This window comes from Lotus japonicus, chromosome 2 (assembly GCF_012489685.1).
Source record: "Lotus japonicus ecotype B-129 chromosome 2, LjGifu_v1.2".
Lineage (NCBI taxonomy): Eukaryota > Viridiplantae > Streptophyta > Magnoliopsida > Fabales > Fabaceae > Lotus > Lotus japonicus.
In genome coordinates this window covers 30,148,819-30,158,448 of record NC_080042.1, presented here as the reverse complement: position 1 = coordinate 30,158,448, position 9,630 = coordinate 30,148,819, and positions in this window count along the sequence as shown.

Here is a 9,630-nt window from a genome sequence, read left to right as displayed (position 1 = left end):
AGCTATTCCCTCCTTAGAGATCACATGACCTAAGAATTTTACCTCTTCGAGCCAAAATTCGCACTTGGAAGGATTGGCATACAACTCCTTCTCCCTCAGCACTTGTAAAACTTGTCGCAAGTGCTCCTCGTGGTCTTCGGCATTCTTCGAGTAGATTAAGATATCGTCGATAAACACCACGACGAATCGATCCAGGAACGTATGAAAAGTCATATTCATGTAAGCCATGAATATTGCAGGTGCGTTCGTTACCCCAAATGGCATCACTAAGTACTCATAGTGTCCATAACGGGTTCTGAATGCCGTCTTCTGGATATCCTCGGTCTTGACCCTGATTTGATGATAACCCGACTTCAGGTCGATCTTCGAGAATACCGTAGCTCCTCGCAGTTGATCCATCAAATCATCAATCCTAGGTAACGGATACCTATTCTTGACGGTTACTTTGTTCAGTTGCCGGTAGTCGACACATAATCTCGATTTCCCGTCCTTCTTCTTCACCAATAAGACTGGAGCTCCCCAAGGTGAAACGCTTGGTCGTATGAATCCCTTCGACAGAAGATCTTTGAGTTGGGACTTCAGTTCCACTAGCTCCGCAGGTGCCATACGATATGGTGCAATCGATATCGGCCCTGTTCCCGGTACGATGTCTATCGCAAACTCAATGTCGCGTACAGGCGGCAATCCAGGTACATCGCCAGGAAAAACGTCTGTGAATTCCTTCACCACTGGAATACTGCCAACTTCTGGGTTCCCTTTGCTCTCCAAGCTTAGCAAAACAGAATACTCCTGAGATCCCTCGTTCAAAGCGACGCTGATGTGATTGGCAGATAGATACTCGGAAAGATCCGAATCAGGAAATACCACTCTCTTTCGGTTGCAGTCCAAAAGACAATGATAGCGGGACAACCAATCCATTCCTAGGATAACATCTAGGTTCTTAAGAGTTAGGCATACTAGGTTAGCATGGTAGATCCTATTGTTGTATGTTATCGGACAATACATGCATGCTGAATTAGCAAGTAGAGTCTTGGCAGGAGTAGCAACTATCAGATCGAAGCTCAAAGCAGTAATGGGAAGTCTTAATCTGATTGCACACTCTCTAGAGATAAAAGAATGCGTTGCACCGGAATCAAAAAGTACGGATAGAAGGTTACCGTCAATCTCGCCGTCGCCTCTAATCAGTCCATCGACCCCCTCAGCATCCTCACCATCCATGGTGTAGACTCTCGCCTTCGCAGCAGGACGCTTCCCTCGGGCAGTGTTGACGGCTGATTCCGCCTTTGGTACCTTGCACTGTGCCGCAGTATGCCCCAGTTTGTTACAGTTGTAACATTGAGGTCTCGTGTCGGGACAATCACGAGCATAATGCCCTTGCTTTCCACACTTGAAGCAAGTCAGTTCCCGGTTCTGAGTCTGACCTCCTGAACCACCAGCAGCACCCACCATGGGCCTGTAAGATCCCGAGGCAAATCCCCTTCCAGCAGGACGCTGATATGGCCTCCTGTTTTGAAACCTCCCTCGATTCTGAACATTCTGAGGACCCGACCTCATCGGCCCTCCAGCTCCTGCCCGGTTTAGCCTCCGGTTCTTCATCAGTTCCACCTCCGTGGCCTTCTCAACCAAAGATTGGAATCGCATGATTCCCAGCGGCCTCACTGAGTCCTCAATATCTGGCCTCAACCCATTCATGAAACGCTTGCACATGTAGCGCTCGTTCACATGGTCGTGGAAGAATTGGAAATGCTTGGCCAGAGACTCCAGCTTCGAAGCAAATTCCGGTACAGACATACCTCCCTGACGGAGGGTTAGAAACTGTGACTCCCGCTCATCCCGAGCACTAGTTGGAAAGTATTTCTCCAAGAATGCGTCCCGGAAAGAGTTCCAGTTAACCTCTTCATGGTTGGCTTCCATGATCCCCTTGTGGCCCTTCCACCAGTACTCGGCATCACCGAGCAACAGATAAGTCGCCATGCCCACCTTGGCACCCTCAACAGTCTGTAGGACGCCGAATATCTTTTCAACCTCCTGAATCCAGAGATCTGCTTTGTCTGGATCAGTACCACCAGAGAACTTGGGTGGGTTTTGCCTCCTGAAGTCATTGAGGCCTTTGTTCTGGTCCAGAGTTATTTCCCTCTGGCGCTGATGTTGTTCACGTGCTTCTTCAGTAGCACGCCTCATGGCATTATCATTTGCCTGTGCGGTTACCGCTTGGGCCTGCGCTGTTACCGCTTGGGCCATAGTGGCCATCATCTCAGCTAGCTGGTTATTATTCACCATATTCTGTTAAAGGAAGCAAACAGTCAGTACTTATCATAAGATAGCATCTAGCATCACTATACAATATGAGTAAGCAATAACTTCAATCAATTTTTAAGCGAAAAATCGCTTGCAGACAATCAATTTTCACTCTTTGCAGAGTCACACAACCTAGCACAGAAGACCTATTCCCCAACAACTCCCGAAAGACTCGACCGTGCTCTGATACCACAATGTAACACCCCGATTTCGGTGGCGTCACTTTAGTAACCAAAAGTAAACTTAATGCGGAAAAACGTGAATATTTTTTTTTTTGATAATAACTAAGACAAGACTGAATTAAATAAAACCCAAATGCGAAAAGTAATAAAACTAATATACAATATATAAACAGCCCCCGCTGTAAGTAACAACCTCGTCACGAGTAACCTCCAGTGACGGAAAGAAAAGTGCAATGCCCGTAGGCAATATATACAAACCAAATGAAAAGGGTGAAGTGCCCGCAACACCATCCCTCAAAACTGAGAATCAGCTGACCCAATGGCCTGAAAATAAGACCTCCTAAGTCCAACCAACTCTCTGTGATTCCCGTAAGGAAACCACACAAAAAGCTATAGGCGGATCTACCCTGTCCCCTAAGTAACAAATGAAGCAAGACTGTCAGAGCTAAAACTCTACTCCTACACTAATCCTAACTCGAGGAGCTCATACCAACACTCAAAACTATGTGCTAGCATGATCGTCGTCTGAATCAGAATCCAGAACGACCAAGTCTATCAACCCTATCCGTCCTCCCCTCGCTCCTGCAACGCTCTCCGATGTTGGACTCACGGGCTTAGGGCCCGAACCCTGATCATCAATGATCGCAACGGAGGGTGCACTAGACCCTGCCGAAGGCACTCCCACTGGAATCTCCTCTGAGGGATCCTCCTCCTCTAAAGATGACGGTGGCGGCGGTGCTCCTCCAAGACCTGGTCCACAGTGAACGCCCGGTGGCAAGTTGAAGCTGATAGAGCATCGCCTCAACACTCCTGACCTCAAGAGTCCTCCACTATCCACGTGGTCCTCCATGATACGCCCCGAATACGTCGCTCGGTGGCTCGCGGGGTCAACCACCCACGACCCGGGGTCGTCCTGGTCGATCATCTCGTACCTAATCCCCCCCGAAGGGTGGACCATTGCGAACCAATCCGCAATGTTCATCTGACAAAAGGCGTTGTCCGCCAAAACACACACAGAAGACGCGAGGGTCAACTCTAAAGAACTATGTAGATAATAAACCCAATAGGTACAAATAATAGATAGCCACTTAGGCTTATAGCTAAAGATATCATTCCTAGGGTTGCATGTTCCACAATAACATGAACGCAATAATAACACTTAGCATGTTACAAGTAAGATAATCAAATAGCAATCACACTCAACAACTAAATTAGTATGCATGTTGCATGATATGTATGCAGGTTAACCCAGTCAACCAATATGCAATCCGGAACGGATGGACATCAACGGATCAGCCCTTCACCAGCCATGGTGGTGCCATTTCGGCCCGCGTGCCTCTTACTCCAACAACAACGGTAGTCAGATCAGCCGTAACCCGTAGGTCTGCCATTTCGGTCTGCTACAAGAGACGTCTACAGACGCTCTATCACGGAAATCCGGGTCTTATGACCATTTTGGAATCCGACGAGGTCCAGAGTACGTCCTGTGTTAATACCCCATTAATGTTGCATGAATGCAGGATGATTAGTCAACCAACGTCTCCGATCTCACTCGACACGTCGCCACGTGTTCTAGGTAAATTAAAGTCTCTAAAATCTTACCCTAAGGCAAAGTCGATTCTGCGACAAAAGACACACTTCACAACACACATCGCTGCTCCAACAGCACAAGAGTATTACATACTCGGGAACTAACGGTTCCCCGGACTTATCCCCAGGATAGCCCAACAACATCGCTGCTCCAACAGCACAAGAGTATCACATACTCGGGAACTAACGGTTCCCCGGACTTATCCCCAGGATAGCCCAACAACATCGCTGCTCCAACAGCACAACAACCAACGCTGCTCCAACAGCACAACAACCAACGCTGCTCCAACAGCACAACAACAACAGACTCAACACTTGGATCCAACGACACTTCTCGTTTTCCATACTATGATTTTCATCCAAAGCCTCCTTTCGAGATTATTACCCTTACTTAAAGATTTAGAGGTTGTTTAATGTCTTATGAATTTTCTTTTCAAAATAATATCCTTTTTAGTCTTATCGCAATTCCTATAAGTTCTCGGGATCTTCGAATCCCCAAATGACTCCAGAGAATGTCTCGATCCATAAACCCTATACAAGGCCCGAACCTCGTTCGTCCTATCAAACTTTCTCAAAACTCTCAAAATAAAATCGGCATGACCTGCCCGCTATTCTCACCATTCAGAATCTCAGATTTTCAGTGTAAAGCATATTTAAATCATCACAATCAACAACATGTCATATATCAATAAATCGCATCATAAACACTTAGCACTTAGCATATAAAGCATGCACCACACATCCTAGATTACCCACATAGCACATAGCATGTAAGTCAATCTTCAAAAACATTCAGTAGATGAATCATCTACATTGTCAGCCGAAGCCTCAGAAAACATTTTCAATCACACACAATCTCAGTGCATAAACAGTAAACAATGTCGAAATATCGACCCTAAGCATTAACTAGAGATTCAGTGAGAAGCCCTCACCTGAAGGTTCTCCAGCAAAAACTTCAAACTCTTCTTCACAAGCAAGGTGTTGATCCTCAGGAAATTCCTCAAAATCACCTTTAGAACAAAACCACAAAAATCAATCAGAATCTATCGGAAACTAAGCTATCGATACTTACTAAGGTTACTCGAAGTAATCTATACTCTAAGGTACGATAATCTAGCGCGAAAAGACAAGTTTTCGGAAAAGGAAATTTCCTCCTCCCCCCTTATAGCTCTCGGCCACTATAGGTAATTGTAGGGTTCGATTTTTCTTCGATCAAACTTGGTTCCTATGCTTTCATAAGCCGTAACTAAGGGTATTCTGAACTCGGAAAAATTATCGGATCAAAAACTGTTGCAGGGGTATTTTGGTCATGATTTTTAACTTAGGATTTTCAAAACTGAAATCCCAAAAATAAAATTTTGCAGGGACGTCACCAACGACGTTTATGACAACTAATCCTACTAGCACTAAGCTAAGGCGATAGTTTTCAGCCTAGAGGTTGGAACTTTACTCAAAAACTACATAAAATGGGTATTTTAGGTTCAAATTGATTCCGGCGGAATTCCGGCGACATAACGGAAAATCTAATCCGGCAGAAGTGATCTTGGGCATACATAGAAGAGGTTTAGAATCAGAAATGAAAGATTCAGGATAGTTTTGCAAAAACCCATAAACTATCCGCTCAGAAAACTCTACAGAAAAGCTATGGAAAAAGCGATCGGAGGTAAGGATTAGCGACTATACCTCGAAACTTTGAAGTAGCAACTGATTGATCGACGATCAAGCAAACGATGAAGAAAAACTCTTCTTCCTTCTTCCTTGTTCTTGGCCGCGGTTTAGAGGAGAGAAAATGGAGGAAAATTGTGTTTTTTTCTTCCTTTGTTTGCTATATATAGAAGGTGGAAATTCGCGGGAAAATGAAAGTTCCGCGAATCCGATTTTTCCGGCGTCATTCACCATGAATTCTAAGATAGGTTTTGGCAAAGGAATTCCCAAGCTAAGAAGATGTCTCCTTGTATTTTTGGCAACTAATGCAAAGTCGGTGCAAAGTCGGTGTAAAACTATTTTACCCGATAAGTTGCTTTTTGCCTCGAATGTCGGAATGGAAAACTTCCTTCTGAAGAAAGATTGAAATCATCAAGAGAAATGGGTGTACGCGTGTGGAATATTCATTTGAAGCTCTGAATAGATAAAGTCCTCAAAGTCGGGAAATTCTAGGGTTTTGAAATACCAGGGATTCGGTTTCGGCAAACTTCCGATGATTGGAATCGGACGTTCGTAGATCCTAGAGTTTTGCCTCGAAACGATTGTTATATATGGAAGAAGAGAAATTCTAACATTTCTCTGAAGATTTTTGGAATTAACTGCCAGCGTGCCTAAAAGTGAAAATTAGCTATATACTAGGGTTTCTGACCTAGGTTTAAGCGTAAAACGTTCGTGCTATAACTTTTATCGATCATAATGAAATCCTTGAACTTTTCCTGAACTTTCTCCTTCATAAATATATTTCATTTAATAAACTTTCGTTCAGGTTTCCCTTCACATTACATCAACCCTAATCGTGAATAAAAAGTTTATTCACTTAACATAAGCCTAAAACTCGGGCCTTACACTTAGAGTTCCAGTGCCATAAATTCTCTACCTCTACTCTTGAAAGAAGAGAAATCCTGTAGAGTGATTTAATCTTTGTAAGATTATTGGATAAGTCCTGAACAATACTTGTAGGAGGAGTCCTGTAGAATACTTGTATTGGAGAAATCTTTGATACTTGCTAGTGAAAATCTTGGTGGTGGTCAAGTACTGGACGTAGCTCAATCGTTTAGGGTGAACCAGTATAAATCTATGTGTGCTGATTGTTCTGCTTTACGTACTTATTTCCGCTGCACAAAACGATTTACGAAAAATCACACTTAACGTTTTCTTGAAAGAACCTATATTCCTTTCATAAAACAAAGTTTTAAAACATAAATTTCAAGTACACAATTCAAACCCCCCTTTCTTGTGTTACTTAGCAGAGACTTCAGAAGCAGCAAGAAAATCCTTTTTCAAATTTTTATGCTTAGTCGGAAGTGAATCATGTTTACTCATAATTTCAGCTAAAGCAATCTTAAGTTCAGACAATGAAAAGGATGCAAATACCTCATTTTCATCTTCAGAGTCTGACTCAGCTTCTGATGTTCATTCAACATCTGACTCGTCTTTGACAATTGCCATGAGTCCTTCAACAACTTCACCATCAAAATCCACTTCTTCAGAGTCTGATTCATCAAAAGTTACCATGAGACCTTTCTTAGCCTTGAAATGCTTCTTAGGCTTCTTGTCTTTCTTCAGCTTAGGACAATTACTCTTGTAATGTCCTAGCTCCTTGCATTCAAAGCAAATGACTTCTTTTGATGAGAACTTGCGTTGACCATATGAAGATTCTTGTTTTCCTTTGGCCTTTGTTGAACCTTTGTACTTGTTCTTCCTGTGCTTCCAGATGCGGTTAAGCTTTCTGGAAATCAGTGTGAGCTCTTCTTCATCAGAATCGTCAGAAGATTCTTTTGATTCTTGTTCAGCTTGAAGCGCCTTGGCCTTTTCAAGTCTGGACTTCAGAGCTATGGACTTTTGCTTCATTTGAGGTAGATGGTCAGCACGATCTATCTCATTACTCTTCAGAATGCTGATAAGTTCCTCCAAACTTATCTTGTTGATATCCCTAGACAACTTCAAAGAAGTCACCAAGGGAATCCACTTCTCAGGAAGACCTCTGAGGATTCTTTTTGCATGATCAACAGTGGTATAGCCTTTGTCGAGCACTCTAATCCGCGAAATGATCATCTGGAATCTAGAAAACATATCACTTACTGATTCATCATTTTCCATCATGAAAGCTTCATACTTTTTGATTAAAGACAACGCATTTGTCTCCTTGACTTCCTCATTTCCTTCATGAGACATCTTCAAAGAATCAAAGATGGCCTTTGCAGAATCACGATCAGTGATCTTCTCATATTCTTCATATGAGATAGCATTCAACAAGATGGTTCTTGCTCTGTGATGATCTTTGTACATCTTCTTTTGAAGATCATTCATCTTATCTCTTGGAATCTTCACTCCAGCTTCATCAACTGGACGTGTATAGCCATCAACAACATGATCACAGAGATCAACATCAAAGCCAAGAAAGAAACTTTCAATTCTATCTTTCTAGTAATCAAACTTTTCTCCATCAAAGACAGATGGTTTAGCACTGTAGTGATCTTTCTAAGTTTCATTGGTGGTGGTCGCCATTTGAGTTTTTCACACCGGCCCGGATCTCTGAACCGTGTTAAGTGTGGTAATCAGAACTTACGCTCTGATACCAATTGAAGGTATGAAAAACACTAGAAAGGGGGGGGGGTTGAATAGGATTTTGAAGTTTTAAAGCTTTCCCACTAAGATTTTTGGTAAATCTTCTCGGTATAAAGAACACAAGGTGCAAGAGATAAATGATAGAGAAAAACACACAAGTATTTTATCCTCGTTCACTTGATAAATCACTCAAGCTAATCTAGTCCACCCGTTAAGGTGATTTCTTCCTTCTTAGAATGAAGGCAATCCACTATTCAAAGATTGTTACAACTGCACTAGCACACCTTGCTCAGTGACTAACAAATGTAAGAACTAGTACCACTAAGACACACAAGTCTTAGTCTCCTCAAGAATCCTGACCTCACTGGTCTCTCAACGAAATACAAACAAAGTTTGTAGAAGGTTGGGTTTACAAAGAGTTGCTTCTAAACAAGCAGATGTAAACACAATAAGAACAATGAAGAATTATTGCTAAGGTATTCGCTTGTAGGTTTTCACTTGTATTGCACAATAGTTTCTTAGTCAATTTCTTCTATCTTCAGCCTTTAAATACTCCAAGGTTTAGGGTTTGTATCCGTTGAAAGAATCCATCCGTTGGATGACAATTCTGGAAATTCCAGAACCTGCTGTGGCCGATCATCGTAGGTAAGGCAGTCAGAATAGTACACTTGCTATCAAATTTTAATTTGATAAGGATCTTATTATTTTCATATTAGGATATTTTTATTTTCAGAATATGATCTTTTAATTTTAGAATAGAATATTTTTTGATTTATTAGGGTTTTCCTATTTCTCTATTTAAGCAGTTGTAAGACATAAGCCATAGGAAGTTTTTGATTATTAAAAAAAAGGAGATTTCTATCAAACTCTGGTGGATTCCAGTTTATCAACTCTGGTGGATTCCAGATTATTTTCTAGGGTTTTAGCGCTGGCTATCTCCCTTTATGGTGGATTCCAGAAGCCTTTTCTTTTAGGATTTGTGCTTGCAATCCTAGTACGGCTTATAGAGAAATAGGAAAACCCTCATAAATCTAAAAATATTCTGAAAATAAAAATATCCTAATATGAAAATAAAAAGATCCTAATCAAATTAAAATACCCTATTCACAGAATAAAAAAATCCTAACCACAAATAAATAAAATTACTAAAATACTAAAAATATCCTACATCACCTGAGCTGGTAAGCGAGTTTGATTTTAGTTTATCTGAGGAAAAATGACGTTTAGTGGCCGTCATCTTTACAATTACTGACGGTATCATTTTTTCCTCAGAGAGACTAAAATCAAA